This window comes from Gopherus flavomarginatus, chromosome 7, assembly GCF_025201925.1.
Source record: "Gopherus flavomarginatus isolate rGopFla2 chromosome 7, rGopFla2.mat.asm, whole genome shotgun sequence".
NCBI classification, from domain to species: Eukaryota; Metazoa; Chordata; order Testudines; family Testudinidae; genus Gopherus; species Gopherus flavomarginatus.
The window spans coordinates 36502349-36516211 of NC_066623.1; the positions used below are offsets into that span (position 1 = coordinate 36502349).

Here is a 13863-nt window from a genome sequence, read left to right on the forward strand (position 1 = left end):
ATAAAAGTTAAAAGCTTTATGTACAGTTCCTGCATTTAATCTCTGCTTTGTTTCATCAGGCTTCCTTTATGTTAATATTCTGTTCTTTTTGCGGCCAAGTGTCAGCAAAGCCATCCTTTCATTCTAGGCCAGTCACCTTTCTACTCACCTGCCGATTGCTAATCACCTCTACCAGCTGCCACCTGACAAGAGGTAGGTAGGTTCTGTGCCATCGAGCAACCTTCTTGGAGACTAGTGTTAATGTCACTATGTACATAGACTGGCAGCAAGTACCACAGAGTGATAGAGCTATTTGGAAGTGGTGCACGGCAAGTGTCCTACTCCATCTAATGCTGTTATTCCCTAGAGGCACTGCAGGAAGCTCCAGCACTCTGCCAGGGAAACTGTTGTGTTGGGGTTATGGAGAGAGCATTCTCAATGGTTTTCCATGGTAAGGGACAGACAATAAAGCTGCACTGGAAGAAGCCCCCAAGACTCTGTTCAGATGCAGGGGTCTCATGACTCCCACAGTCACTATTACTGCACCAGGATGATCTGCAAGCACAAGGCCATATTCAGCCATCAGTTACACAAGTGCAAATCCACAGGAACTCCACTCCAGTCATTACAGTGGTGTAACAGGGTCAAGATTTTGATTTGTGGCTCAGGCAGCAGCAAACCAGTGATATGCCTGGACATATCTGAGTGTGTCTAGTTATTGGCGTTCAGTGTTCAGGGGCAGAGTTACACATGGGAGGCACTGGAACCACGACATTTAGCACTGATGCATGTAACATGTTGTTGGCAAGGCCAGTCCAAAAGGACGAGAAAGTTGCTTTGTCAGAAGGTTCTTTTAACTTGACCTATAGGAATGAACCTCAAAAAGTTGGAGTTTGGAGGTTTAACCCTGAACAATTCAAATGATTCTCCAAAACCGATGATGGCTCCTTTCTTCCTCGTTCTCCTTCTCCACCCTTTCTCCTAGCCTAACCAGGTAGTTCCCCAACACTGTCCGTATCTGTCCCTGACTCTCCGCTCCCTCTGTCTAACTCACAGACCTCTCTCTCTGATTCCAAATGAGCTCTCTCATCACCCAACTCCCTCTCCTGGCACAGGCCGCCTATCCTTTGGTGACATCACAATGGCCAGGGTTACCTCCTATTCAGTCAGCTGGGCTCTGGCTGGCAGCAGTCTTTGTATATTACACACTCTAGAGCTGCAATACTCAGCCTGTGGCTCGGGAGCTGCAAGTGGTTTTTTAATGTGTCTCCCGTGGTTCTCTGTGGCACATGATATTAAAACACTGTGTGATTTAATTACTAACCAATCAGGATGCTTTTACTATGTTACTAACCAACTGTAGTTGATAAAATAATGATACTTGGTCAGTAATTTTGTGGTGACAATAATACAGATATAGAGATAATAGTAAATGAAGCAATGAAGTCACACGACTGTGGCTCTTTTGGGTAATGTTGATTGCTAATTTGACTCCTGACCCACTGAGGTCTGAGTATCTCTACTTTAGAATCTCCCATTGTCAACCCCCCACCAGAATAGTTTGCCCTGGACTCTCATCCTGGGGAAGATCCTAGTACTCATTAGATTGAAAAGAATTGTTGGTCCTACAGTGACGGCTAGATCTCTATCAGCCAACAGATCAGAGACCGAGAGATACGTTTCATTTAAAACAGGAAAGTTGGAAGCTTGAGACTGGGGCTGTTTCCTCTTTCTCTCCCACTCCATTATATATGCCCCATCAAAGTTTCAGTTGTCTTGATATATTTTTGAATGTCTACATTCAACCTGACCTCAAGGATGATTAGATTACGGTCAGCACTTTAGTTCTTATGTGTTTTTCTGTGATTCATGGGTAGACCTACTGTCATAATCATAGTAGCATCAGCATTTTTGGCTCACATAGGAAAAGGGAATTAGACTCCAAATTCCTCCACAGCATAACTTTGCTGACTTCACTGAAATTACACCAGGGATCAGGGGCGGGTCTAGCTTTTTTGCTGCCCCAAGCACAGCAGGCAGCCTTTGGCGGCATGCCTGCGGGAGGTCCCCGGTCCCGTGGATTCAGCCTACCCACTGCCGAATCCGCGGGATCATCAGACCTCCCGCAGGTATGCCGCCAAAGGCTGCCTGACTGCCGCCCTCGCAGGAACTGGCAGGCTGCCGCCTGCCGCTTGCCGGCCTAGGCACGCACTTGGAGCGCTGGTGCCTGGAGCTACCGCTGCCAGGGATGAATGTGATCTACTAGCTGCAGAGGGGCATGCTAATTTTTATATAATGCTGACTGAATTATTGGCAACTCCATAGAAAACAGACATATTCCCTCCACCAAATTCACAGTAGTACTTTCTACCCGTCTACAGATAAATTACAGGGGAGAGGGAAGGAATAGTTTATTTTTTAATGATATGCAACATTTAGCATGATCAAAGCTTTTTAGTTCAAACACATGTTGACAGATTAACTCTGTACTGTTGCTCAGGGGTAAATAGAACTGTTTTTTCTTGCAAAGTGTATATTTAAGGAATACACTATGAATATACAAATAATTCAGTGGCAATTCAGTACAAGAAAAGGGCAGCGTTTCAACTTCTTGTGTTTACTTGTTTAAAGGAACACTGTCAACTTGCTTTGGTCCTACATTTACCTGTTTTGAAAAGGAGGGAGAGGTTAGAAAGTGGAATGCTCCCCTGAATGCTTTAGAAATGGAGAGGATGTTGTTTTTTCTTTTTGATTGTAACATTTCCCTCCCTTGTTGGAAACACAAACATGTATATGCTTGTGCATGAGTAGGGGGCCAGACCAGGTTCCCCATCTGTGTGAGGGAGGGCTGTGCAGACTAGGGCTGCATGGTTCCCCATTCACACTGCTGCAATTACCCAGAAGGGGAATGCAGACACCTCTGAGCTGGAGGACTCCCCTCTAACAGGGCATCCAAAGACAGCTGACACCTAACCTTGTCCCTCTCACTCCTGAATGTGCTGTGTGGAGCTCTGGGGCAGCTGAGAGTCTCCCGTTATACATTCAGATTCTGCTAGGAAGCTAGGCAGTTCAGTGTTTGTAATATGCGTTGTGAACCTTAAACTAAAGCCAGTATAGACGTGCAAAATATTATTCATAGATTTTTGGGCCAGAAAGGCCCAACAGATCATCTAGTCTGACTTGTGTAATACAGGTCACTCAGATACCCCTGTACTGAGCCCATTAACTTGAATTGACAGTCCAGGCTGGTCTTGATTTGAAGACTTCAAGAGATGGAATATTTGCTGCTGTCCTTGGTAGTTTGTTCCAGGGCTGATCACCCTCTGTTAGAAATTCATGCCTTGTTTCTAACTGGAATGTGTTTGGCTTAAACTTCCCGTTCTAGCTTTCTGTGCTAGCTCAATGAGCCCTTTAGTACCCAATATTTGCTCCTTATACACTGTAATCAAGTGAATCTCAATCTTCTCTTTGATCAACTAAACAGACCGAGCTCCCTATTCATTATTGGTTAGGATATTTTTACTATTACTAATGCTATTTTACTATTGCTAATAATTTCCAAATGCTGCTACTAGCCCCTGGCTGGAAAACCTCCACTTCCTAGTAACTTTCAATGGGTAAGGCAATCCCAGGTACATTACTGTGTCATTGTCTCAGGTTCCCAGAGGAATCAATTCACAGTCACACAACCTGTTCTGAAAGTGGTGCTATCGGGAGAAATATCATGGCATGTTTGAACATGATGACACTAGACATAGGCTATGGCTATGCTACAGCTTACGTCAGAATAAGTTATGCCGCTCAGGGGTGTAAATAAGCCACACACACACACCCCGAGTGCCGTAAATTACACCGACCTAAGCGCTGGTGTGAACAGCGCTATGTCAGCGGGAGAGCATCTCCTGCCGCCTTAGTGTCCGCCGCTCGCTGGGCTTGGAGTGATTAAGCAATGGGAGAGCTCTTTCCGGTTGACTTAGAGCATCTGCCTTAGCAGCACTACAGCGGCGCAGGTGTATTGGTGCAGCTGCCCCACCATAAGCTCTGTAGTGTAGCCATGCCCTCCAAAATCTGCTGTCAGGAGCAGTAGAGTCAAATCAAACTAGTGCCATGTGCCAGTTTGGTTAGGCCAGTGGTGAAATGCCTGACTCCCATGCAGATGTCAGTATATCTCAATGTTCAGACACTTGGGGTCTACATAAAGAATGTCCACAGATGTCCTGCTGGCAGGGAGATGAGGGCAGAAGTGCCAGAAGCTCCCTAGAACTGGGAGACAGCGGTGCCCTAACCTTGGCCCCACCCCGCCGCTCCACCCCTTCCCCCTGATGCCCCACCCACCCCCACCCCTCAATGATTCCCTTTTGCTGCCTTGTAATGCTAACCAGAGAGATAGTAATGCCTGGATGAATCCCAGCCCTCTGGATTGCTGTGAACTCACCCTTTCATTAAGGGAACTATGGGTAAGTTAATCAGAGCCCCCTGCATAAGACAGAGTTTTGGACTTAATGGCTGGAGGAGACAGGAATTTGTGGATCACAGCTGGCAATTTTATTTTGTGGAAATGGAACCAGTCTTTGGGTGGGGGGTGGGAGGAAGCAGACATGTGAGTCCTTATGGGGAAGGGAGGGCTGTTAGGGGAGGGAGGAGTGGAGACGAATGAGCAGAGGGCCTTGGGGCTGCAGCGAGGAGAGGGAGGTTATAGAGGGGGATAAACAAGGATAGATGGTAGGAGAGGCAAGAAAGATTATGGACTCAGGTGTGGGAGGCCTGGCAATCCTCAGATCTGCCCATGCACCCCAACCCCCATGTCCCCAACTCTACCAGTGCACCTCAATTCCCTAAACCCTAGCTCTGCCAGCGCACCCCAACCCCCTGAATCCCCAGCTCTGCCAGTGCACCCCAACCACCCTGCACCTCCAGCAGTGCCAGTGCACCCCAACCACCTGTGCCCCAGCTCTGCCAGTGAACCCCAATCCTCTGTGCACCTCCAACTCTCCCAGTGCACCCCAACCCCCAGACCCCCAACTCTGCCAGCGCATCCCAACCCCCTGCACCCTTATCTCTGCCAGTGCACCTCAATCTCCTGCACTCCCAGCTCTGCCAGTGCAACCCAACCCCATGTACCCCCAGCTCAGCCAGTGCACCCCAACCCCTCTGTACTCTCAGCTCTGTCAATGCACCCCAACCCCCATGCACCCCTATCTCTGCCAGTGCACCTCAACTCTCCCTGAATCTCCAGCTCTACCAGTGCACCCCAACCCCCCTGCACCGCCAGCTCTGCCAGCGCACCCCAACACCTTTGCACCCCCCAGCTCTGCCAGTGCACCCCAACCCCCTGCACCACCAGCTCTGCCAGTGCACCCCAACACCTTTGCAAATGAACACTATTCCACTTTGCTCCAGGCACTGCACATGGGTTGGGTTATAGGAGAAGGGAGGCACTAGAAACATTTGTATACCAAAGAGTGAAGAGTTCAGGGAGATGCGTTCCCTAATTGTGGTGGAGAGGCCCAGCTACAGTAGTGGGGAGGGGGCCAGTCTGGAGGCAGGGAAACACACTGAATGGGCCAGGGGCATAGTTTGGGAGGCATACTGAAGCACAACTGATGTGTGTGCAAGGTAAGGGTGCGGGGAGCTGGCTCAGTATGCTAACTGTGGGACACGATATAAACAACTGCCTAAATGACTACTAACCGAGCTTTTCCTGGAAATTTTTCCTAGAAAATTCATGGCAATTCTGCTTTTTTTTAAGATTGGTTGGTGGTAGGTCATCCCCTTGAAGACTGCTGAGTAAAGCAAAACTCAAACATCTGAAAATGAGGAAATTTCACAGTTAAGGTTACCCGTGCAACCTTAACTCTTCCCTCTTTCAGCAATGCCCCAATACGTGCTGTTAACATGCACACACCTTTACACTGCCAACCCCCCAGTTGCTGAAATATACAACTCTTTGCCTCCTTTTACAACCCATTCATTTCTCACCCACCACACACACAAAAAAGGGGGTGGGAGAGAAATCAAAAAAGCGAACAGAATGTTGGGAATCATTAAGAAAGGGTTAGATAATAAGATAGAAAATATCATATTGCCGCTATATAAATCCATGGTACATCCACATCTTGAATACTGCATATGGATGCAGTCAGCCCATGTCAAAAATGGTAAATTGGAGTTAGAAAAGGTTCAGAAAAGGGCAACAAAAATGATTAGGGATATGGAACAGCTTCCATATGAGAGAGATTAATAAGACTGGGATTTGCAAAGGAGATGACGAAGGGGGGGGTATGATAGAGGTCTATAAAATGATTACTGGTGTGGAGAAAGTAAATAAGGAAGTGTTATTTACTTCTTCTTATAAGTAGAGGTCCCCAAATGAATTAATAGGCAGCAGGTTTAAAACAAAGAAAAGAAAGTATTTTTTCACACAACACACAGTCAATCTGTGGAACTCTTTGCCAGAGGATGTTGTGGAGGCCAAGACTATAACAGGGTTCAGAAAAGAAGTAGATAAGTTCACGGAGGATAGTTCCATCAATGGCTATTAGCCAGGATGGGCAGGGATGGTGTCCCTAGCCTCTGTTTGCTAGAAGCTGGGAATGGACGACAGGGGATGGATCACTTGATGATTACCTGTTCTGTTCATTCCCTCTGGGGTACCTGGCATTGGTCACTGTCAGTAGACAGGATCCTGGGCTAGATGACCTTTGGTCTGATCCAGTATGGCTGTTCTTACGTTATGCAAGTTGCCTACACCATCTTCCCTCTACTGTCTTCAAGTGAAGTGTTTCTTCAACTGTATACATGTGGCATTTCTTCTGGGGAATTGGCTGTGTGAGAGTGTACGCCAGGATCTGGAACCTCCTGAATCATACAGTGCCCAGGGCCAGTGTGAGCAGGTGCTATGTGCATATTGAGACATTGCTTGAAGAGGGCAGAGGGAAGGTGACACGGGCAACTTTTTTTTTTTTGTCCTTTAACTGTGTTCAATAGAATCCTGTGGGTCAGAGTGAGTGGGCTATAAAAGGAGGTGAAGAGCTTGTACATTTCAGCAACGGGGCATGGGCAGACAAAAAGTGTGTGTGTTAACAGGGTGTACTGGGACTGTGCTGAAAAAGGGCAGTGTTAAGGTTTCATGGGCAACCTTAACTGTGCGTTTCCTGGTTTTCAGATGTTCGAGTTTTACTGAAGTCAGCATTCTGCAAGGGGATGACCCACCTCCAAGCAAGCTTCACACTGTGTTAATAGTTTTTTGCCATTGCATTTAACATTTATTTTGTGATAGCACCTGAAGTCCTCACACAGGCTGGGATCCTCTGTGTTAGGCAATCACTATAGAAACATACAGTAGAACCTCAAAGATACGAACACCAGAGTTATGGACTTACCGGTCAACCGGATGCCATGTGAAACCAGAAGTTATTCATCAGGCAGCAGCAGATACAAAGATCAAAGAGCAAACACTGTACTGCCTTGGGGCTTTAACCCTGGGGCTCATGGCTTCAGCCATGGGATGTTGGGGTGGTTGGGGCACCAGGTGGAGGGGGCTTGAGACATCTGACTCTTGGGCTTTAGATCTAGGGGAGCAGTGGAGCTCAGGGCTTCAGTCTCGCGACTCTATTCCTGGCTTCAGCCCCGTGGGGGTCACCATGGCTTGGGGATTCAGCCCCATGGCTCTGTTCTTGGCTTCAGCTCCATGGGGGTCACTGGGGCTCGGGGCTTTAGCTACAAGAGGAGCACCAGTTTCTGGCCCCAGGGCTCCCCCCCATAGCTAAAGCCCTGGTGCATCCCTACCCCTGGCTGAAACTAGGAGCAGAGCAGTGGGGAGCCCCAAGCTCCAGCCCTCCAACAAGGCTGAAGCCAGGAATGGAGCCATGAGACTGAAGACCCAAGCCTCAGCACTCCCCCCAGGTCTAAAGCCCTGATCCCTGGTGCTCTCGTGGGGCAAAACCCAGAGCCCCCACCCAGAGCTCCAGTGGCTCCTAGGGTCAGAAGCCCTAAGCCCCCACCTGGAACCGTGACCCCACCCCAGCCTGCAGCTGCAGTCCCAACTCCCCCATGGCTGAATCCGTAATGTTTTGTTCAAGGTTATAGAACATTTCAGAGTTAGAAACAACATCCATTCCCGAGGTGCCCATAACTCTGAGATTCTACTGTATAAAAAAACGAAAGTCACTGCCCCAGAGAATTCTAAATCTGGCAAACCTATTTGCAGGTAGTGGGCCAGAATTAGAACATTATTGTATTTGCATCCCACTCCAGAAAAATTGAAAAATGATAGGAGTAGGGCAGAGGGAATAAATCCCAGGGGAAGAAATTGGCAAGAAATTAAGCAACAAAATAAATATATAGGGTCTGTGAAAAAAGATACACAGGGAAATACTAATGCAATAACAGCTACTGTATACACCATCTTCAGGTCTCACTGCTAAGAGCCTAGCAGTCGAGGGCAGAAAGAACCTTTCATGTGTAATGTGGTACATACCACAGGCTCCCCATTATCTAGAAAAATGTGGGCTTTTATTTTTTACTTATATTGAATCATTGTTGGAAAAATACCAGGTTTGAAGCAATAGGACAGAAAACTTTGTGAACCGAAGCAAGTTTTGTGAATGCAAAAACTAGTTTGCATGATTACAAAACCTCCAATTTCTCAAAGTTTACCCATCCTTAATGCAGTCGCACAGCTGAGCTTCTGCTGGGAGTGGCAATCTACTGAGACCCCATCACACGTCACACCACACGCATTCTGCATTCATTATCTCACTGATTTTAGAGGCAAGCTTCCTGAGCTATAAGGCTGCATCTGGAAAGCGTGCAATATCTGATACCATCTCCAGCCAGGGCTCCCTTTAGTCCCTGCTGCACTAAATGTATGAAGAGGAATATCATTTCCTTAGTATTGTCCTCCAACAGGTTACAGCCCAGATTCTTCAACCTTTGGGGATATGGGTCTACAGATCTGACTGGAAACACAGCATAAAAGTTTAACAGGGAGGGTGATTAACCCTTGGAACAATTAGCAAGGGTCAAAGTGGATTCTCCATCACTGACAATTTTTAAATCAAGATTGGATGTTCTGCTAAAACACATGCTGTAGGGATTATTCCGAGGCAGGTCTCTGGCCTGTGTTATAGAGGGGGTCAGACTAGATGGATACAATGGTCCTGTCTGGCCTTGCAATCTAGGAATTTGGGAAGTATACCGCAGAACAATGAGAAATGTGGTGTCTCTTGCTCCACGTGGCAGGAGGGGGCGAGATGGGAAGCAGTGTGCTCCTTCCCTGGGAGCCAGCACATGCTGCAGGGATTTGGTAACCTCTGGGGTCAGGGCACTGTTAGTGACAAAGCATGTTGTCTTACATACGGTACGTGCAGAAGGCTGACATTCCAGAAGGCTTCCATTGCTGTGTGCATGTGACCAGCCTTCAGCTGGGCTTTGCCTGCAAAGCCTTTGCTGGCTGTCCCAGGTCTCTCTCAGAGCTGTGTGCACCCCATTAAGTTTCAAAGCTCCTGCGTGGCCCATCTGGGGGGTAGGGTCTTTCCATAACCAGCATCTCCTTTGTTCCCAATCTTACTCTCAGCTATGGGCTGGTACATCTCACTCAGTCTGGATTGTGCCTCTAAGGCACAGGCCTATGTTAGGAATGGTGCAGAGCTGCACCAACCTGTGAGGAGCACAATGTCTTGCCCCATTCCCTCGTCCACCTTGGGAGCACTCAGGGGCCACCATCTTTTAACTCAGTTCTGTCTCTGTGCCTGGCCAGCTCCATGCACCAGTTTGGTAGGGGATTGGCATCATTGGCCTGCCTCTGCTCTTCCCCTTCAGCGTGATCTGCAGCCCCACAGGGTGACTAGAGCGGACCTCTGTGCTCCTCCAAACAGCAGGACTAACACTGTCCTTGTCCCTCACTCAGAGCATACATTGGGGGAGGGATGGCCCCTCGCACGCCCACATGGAGTGAAGGACCCTCTGGTCCCTGTTTCAAAGCAGATACAACCTAATCTCTGCACACTGCTATAATGTGGCTCTGAGAGGGATCTTTATGGGCTTGTATACACATGAAATGCTACAGCTGCAGCACTTCCATGTAGACCTACCTGCACCAACAGGAGGGGCACTCTCATCGGCGTAGATAATTCACCTTCCTGAGAGGCAGAAGAATCATTCCAGCAGCCTAGGGCCGTCTACACTCAGGTTAGGGTGTATAGCTGCCTTTCAGGGGGGTGGATTTTTCACACATCTGAGAGATGCAGCTATGGCGATGGAAGTTCCCAGTGCAGATCAGCCCTATGTGTCAGTTTTACCTGCCCACTTTCAGGTGATACCACCCTCTAACAGCTGGCACATTCCCTTTGCTCTCTGCATTGTTTCTTTAATTAAGATCACAATACCCAGTTGGGAAACTCCTCAGAATAGAACATAATCTGTCACTAAGAAGAGCATGAGAATGAAGGTGGTTTAATTTACGAGGATATGGAGAAAATGTAGCAAAAGGACACCTGGCACTTAAATAAGTGAATGGAGAACTGTTTCAGGCATGCTGCTTACTTGTGCAGAGGGCTGAAAAAGAGCATTGTTCTGTCATTATCCCCCAACCAGTCCCAGAGAATCATGCACTGAGTGTACCGACAGGCTGTGCTCCACAAAACAGCCGCCGAGAAGTGGAGAAAGCAGTGTGAGCAAATGCTAAGGCCTTATCAAGGCACCCGCTGTACAGTAAGGGCCGAACTGCAGCTGGCCCACTTCCATGCCCACAGAAGACAACGGCACAGCTCCCATTGGCTTCAGCTGCAGCAGGGTAGAGTTCCAGGCTGTTTCTTAAAAAGGGTTTTACAGACTCTGCTGCTGATTAACCAGGTTCCTGGGGAGCACGACGGGAGGGATGGGGAGCGGAACATACCCCACAGCATCAAGAAGTAAAGCACCTCAGCAAAAGAACCGAAAAGCGTAACTGCCCCAAATCAACCTGGACACAGCGCCATTTCATCTTACTCTTGACTGTTTGCATCGTAGACCAGGACTGGCTGGCGAAGGGATTTGGATGGGAGATGGGGATTTTCACCTCTAGCTCACCAGTTTCTACCCAGCCCAAATTAGCATCCAATGGCTGTTTGGTGACCTATGTGATAGGAGGTAGTAGGCATCAGTCTCGTTCCTAGTGGATGTGTGTCCACATAGGTATGTGTGTCCACTCTAGGCATCCTTGGTCCTGCCTCAGCTCCAGGGGCTGGAAACGGTCTCCTCTGAATGTTCCTTGAAGCCCTACGTTTCTAGGATTCCATAACCAAACCACCACTGCTCGGACTACTAGCCCCCTGGTCAGCAGAGAGGCCATGCAGGGAGTAGGAAAGAGACTAAATTCTACAGCTGGCTGAATTATTCATTGCAAATAAATTATCTACATAATTTAGCCCTTTTATCTGTTTGCAAATTGTTCACAAACAGACCCTGAACTCTGCCAAATGTATTTATTGTTCTTGCTGTGCATGTCAACTACCACCTTTTCACTGCTTGTTGTTTGTGGTATGTGACTGGTCAGCTACCTCACATGGCATTGCCTCTGCCCCCCTCCCTCCTGATGGGATGATTGAAGCTTTTTAAAGGAGGAGAATAATGAAAAATAAATGGCAAGTTGTTTGCACCATAATTTGCATGCCTGGGGTGGAGGGAGGATGGTGTAACTATAACAGTATCATTGTGGATTTTATAAATCTGACCCTGCACTCAGGAATATTGAGAGAAACACTTAATAAATCAAAAATAAATAAAATATAAATAAAATATTGGCTTCTCCTGAAGCTCTGAGGTAGGAATTGTTGGAGAAGCCGCAGCAGAATACAGAACAGGGTGCTGGGAAAGAAACAAATCAGCGATTGCAGAGAAAGGGGAGCACTTGAACAAAGACTAACTGAAGGTGGCTCATGTCACTTTCCCAGCAGAGCACAACTTATCATTTTCTTGTCCCGGTCACATTATTAAGTTGATTGAGAAGCACTTCATGGATCCTGACACTGTGAAGAAGATGAACTGTAACGCTAAGCGAGGTAGCTGTGCTGGTGGGGAGACTGGGGGTGCAAAATATCAGCTTGACACGACAAAGGTGGTACTACGTGCAGCGTAAGGGCTGGGGGTGTCCATGAAATGTTGCAAAATTCTGTGGATTTTTTTCTCCCATAGTGTGTGGATTTATTAGGAAAATATAAATGGGACTCTGTGGAATTTTGAAGCAACCTGACTCAAAAGACATGGAAAATGCTTGTTTTTTTAAAGCAAATTATTTATGTACATTTTTTTAGTAGTTTTCAATCAAATTGACTATTTATGTCACACACTTCCATCTTTTTAAGATCTTTCCCCACCTCTGACATCTTTCATTTTCAGTTTGTGATTGTCCAAACCTCTAGACTTTTCCTCTCCCATAATTCTATGCTGAGGGCCAAAACAAGGGTTAGAATGTTCATTTATTGGCATCTTTAAATCTTGCAAGTTGATTCTTGAAAATAATGATCTTTCATAATTTTGGTTCTGCAAAACAATTGATAGTTTCTGGTCCCACGTAATTTAGAAGCTGAGTACCAGGTCCTCACCCATGTTACAGACACTTTCTACAACACTGATAACTAGAGCTGGGTCAAAAAAATTGGTTTAAATTATTTTCTTGCCAAAAAAATGCAGATTCAGGTTGATCAAAACATTTAGCGCATCTGTATCAAATTCAATGAATTGGTTCAGATGAAAAAAATGCAAAAAAGGGAAAATGTTTTGTTTAGCAACAGTTAGACTTTCCCTTAGAAACAACTTTTTTTTAAAGATTGCACCAAAGCAAAACAAAATATTTTGTTCAACCCAACACAAAATTCAATCAGCTTGTTTGGTTCCCAAAACATTTGTTTTTACATTTCATTTTAGGTCAACCTGAAACAAATTTTTTGTTTGTTTTTCAATCTTTCAGTCTGGCCACCAAACTGCAAAATTGGTTATTTGCACAAAACTGCCCTAAATGGGCAGCTGAGTAGTCCACTATAGGGGAGTCCTGACTTAGTGTGACCCTCCAACTCACAGCAGAGAGTGTGTGCCAGTACATGGCAGGTAATAGAGTGGCCTAGTGCCACTGACCAGAAAGTCTGGTCAAAAAGGGGCTCTGACAGTGTCCAGTCAGATCTACTGACCAGACACCCAATGTCTGGTTCCTGCAGGTAGGGGAGGCAGTGGGTCATCACTCGCTGCAGCCCCCGCTCAGCCAGGGCCACCGCCACCTATCTGCATTGGGTGGCTGCAGCTCCCAGCCCCAGCTCCATAGGCGAGTCCCTTCTGACCCGGGTGGCGGGGTGGGAGGGGAAAAGCAGCGAATGACAGGAGGGAAGAGGCATGGACAGAATATGTGGCCTCAGGGGGGAGAAGGCAGGGTGGGGCCTCATGTTAAGAGGCAGGGCAGGGGTGGGTCTTTGTGGAGAAATAGGCAGAGCAGGGGTGGGGCCTCAGAGAGAAGAGGCAAGACAGGGGAGGTTCCGGTACTCCTGTTGGAGTGTCTGGGTTTTAATTACCACCAAGTTGGCAATCCTAAAGGGTAAGAGAGCATGGGTGGTGCACTATTGTGCATTGGTGATCCCTAAGTGGTGCAATGGAGTCTAAGAATCTGATAGCCAACACCAAATTGAGCAACTCTAAGACTGCTCTAGCTTGTGCCAAGGAACTGAAGCACCCCATGGCTGTGCCCAAGACCACAGGAGTGCATGAATACAGCCATCTTTGACCTCTCCCCTCTCATGTACTCAGCCAAGCACAGTTCATCCATACCCAGTGATCAGGACCCATCACCATGTTCCAGCCCAGCAGCTGATATGTGCTGGGATCCTCTAGCTGAGGTTGGAGATTTGTCTGACCAAC

General features: G+C 47.3%; 1 protein-coding gene across 4 annotated transcripts in view; it reads right to left on the reverse strand.

Moving 5' to 3' along the window:
• NRG2 (neuregulin 2) overlaps positions 1–13863 on the reverse strand; it is a 319504-nt gene that overhangs the window by 61288 nt on the left and 244353 nt on the right. The gene's annotated exons all lie outside the window — the stretch shown is intronic.